Genomic DNA, 2367 nt, shown 5'->3' with positions numbered 1-2367 from the left:
GCACTTACAGGTAGTAAACTGTGTCATTACTTCTTACAAAATGCTGGTAGCAGTGCACCTTTCATTTCCCACAGAAATATGATTTGTGAGATGAGCAACCCTATGGTTAAGAGGGGAAAATGTAAATTAATAGTGTGCTTACTACTTGTACTTTTTATTTATATTTATGTGTGTGTGTGTGTAAAAGTATAAATTATACAGGGTTTTTTAACCTCAGAGTTTATATGTATATATGCACACACCATATTTTACTGGTTCTAAATATGATTACTGTTCTACACTTACATTTTGTGTGCCTGGTTCAAGTAACATCATAAAAAATAAGACAGACTTCAAAAACTTGCATTTCACAATGTTAGTTTCCCTCCCAGCGGAGCAGATATAATCGTGGAGACTTGCTAAGGTTATTCTAGGTTTCAGGCTAGAAAAGTGCTGCATAATTACAAGGTGCCATGTTCCTTCAGTTTCTATTATACTCAAAAGGAGTTTAACCAAATTTAGTGGGAAATATATTGCTTCTGTACATGGCACATTACACCCTTCTGTAATAAATCAAGTTTAAAAGATCATTAAGGACTACTGAAATAAAAATGTATTTAGAGTGCCACTGTAGGCATGCATGATATACGTTCTTTGAGGATGATGGCATGCAACTGGGAAAAATCGTTTTGGTGAACTTGTAATTTATGTATTAGTGATTCAGCAACTGTATAAATGAGTTATATATCTTCTGAGGTATCAGATTCATTTCCATACTGAACAGTGGTATAGACATTTACTTGTGTTCTCCTGATTTCAGTAGTGTAGGAATGCAGTGACAGTCCAGGCCAAATAACCTTCACAAGATAAGCAGACAAGAACAATCACACAAGTGAAAGAAAAAGAGATGAGGATGACTTGCCCAAAGTCCCAGAGCAAGCTGGTGCCACAGACACAGATTGCTCAGATGTGCAATCCACTGTGGCTGCCTCTGTTGTCTCTATTTCAGTACCTCTCCCTCCATGCTATTTCTGACATATTCAGCTGATGAGGACTGAATGGTACCGTGGTGCCCACTAGACATTTTAATACTTGTCAGAGCAGGAGGAAGAACATCTGTTATGCAGAGTTTACTTTAGAAGAACATTATACTAAAACCTACATTTGTCAGTGACAATAATGGCCTGACAAACTGTGAAATATTGATGCAAGTTTTTCTCATTCATCAGGATCACACCATTCATTTTTGTCTGCTTCAAAACGTGAGCGTCAATTGATACATTTATTAATTTGACTTTTCCTTTGCCTGACCCATCCTAGAAAGTGAAATTGTGAAATGACTATTAAAACCTCCATGATTCATGTTAGATACTTTGATGGTTTCACTGTGATCATTGACTTTAAACCAAATGTAAAAGAACATATAGAAATATAAAAATTAGGGTTTTTTTTTTTTTTAATCAAACAACAATATTTTTAGGAACATTATGCAACTATATAGTCCAAGGTGATAGTTTTGAAAAGTGACATTCTAGTCCTGTGGGTTTTTTTTAATTAACATTTTTTCTTGTGTCTGTTCCTTAAAGGTTTTTCCCACACTTAGTTAAAGAAAGTTTGGTTTGCCAAGGCAAGTTCAGGATGGCCAAACATAAATATTTGGTTCTTCTTCTGATTTTGGAAATGTCTGAATGAAATTAGTTTTGTTCTTATTTTTCTTGTCTCAGTGAGTATATTTGAAACTCCAAAGAAAAGAAATAGTCATGTTTTATCTGCAGATCTTTTTTTTTTTCTCAGTTTAATGTATATTTAGAGTCTATTTAAAACTTCTGTGCATTTTGTCTATGCCATAAATTCCTATTTGTGTGAGTTTTCAAGGAAAAAAATCAAGTCTGGAGAAACAGGGTTGAAATTATAGATATATTGTAGCTAAAAGCCTTTTAATAAAGAAGATTTTTAACTACTTGAATTGCTTGACTTTTATCACCTTTTATCAGTTCTTACTGTCTAGGTCGGCTTTATAACTAATGTGCCTACTAAAAGAGAATCGAAACAAAATTGTAAAAATCAACACAAAATAGCCAAAAGCTGATAGCTTTGCAAAAAGAAATTAATAGACCTTTCAAGCAATTCGTGTAGTTTTAAAGATACCATCCCCTCTCTTGTTGATTATAGTGCTCTATGTTACAGAAGAAAAAAAAGAACAGTCAAACACAGAAAGGCAAAAAAACCCAACCCTAAACTTCTAATTACTTGTGGCTGGTAATGCTGCTTCACTAACTCTTTGTAAAATAAGGACCCTTTGTTCATTCCTTAAATTTCCCATGTTGATCTCTGCCTTAGGCTGAAGCCTTCCAAAGATTACCTCAGCCAAAAGAGCTCAGAGGTTTC

The 2367-nt window shown here is 34.3% G+C and overlaps 1 long non-coding RNA gene across 1 annotated transcript in view; it reads left to right on the top strand.

Moving 5' to 3' along the window:
- The window catches only part of LOC114056200, a 3498-nt gene extending 1771 nt beyond the window's left edge, over positions 1-1727 (top strand). Inside the window, exon 3 of the long non-coding RNA XR_003570947.1 lies at positions 989-1727. This is a non-coding gene — a long non-coding RNA (uncharacterized LOC114056200). The remainder of the gene's footprint in view (positions 1-988) is intronic.
- Positions 1728-2367: the final 640 nt, after the last annotated feature.

Source organism: Empidonax traillii, unplaced genomic scaffold (assembly GCF_003031625.1).
Source record: "Empidonax traillii isolate 1590-97213 ecotype Southwest subspecies unplaced genomic scaffold, ASM303162v1 scaffold85:size1451899, whole genome shotgun sequence".
Taxonomy (NCBI): domain Eukaryota; kingdom Metazoa; phylum Chordata; class Aves; order Passeriformes; family Tyrannidae; genus Empidonax; species Empidonax traillii.
Note: the sequence above shows the minus strand (reverse complement) of the source record. Positions and strands in the feature narration are given on the sequence as shown.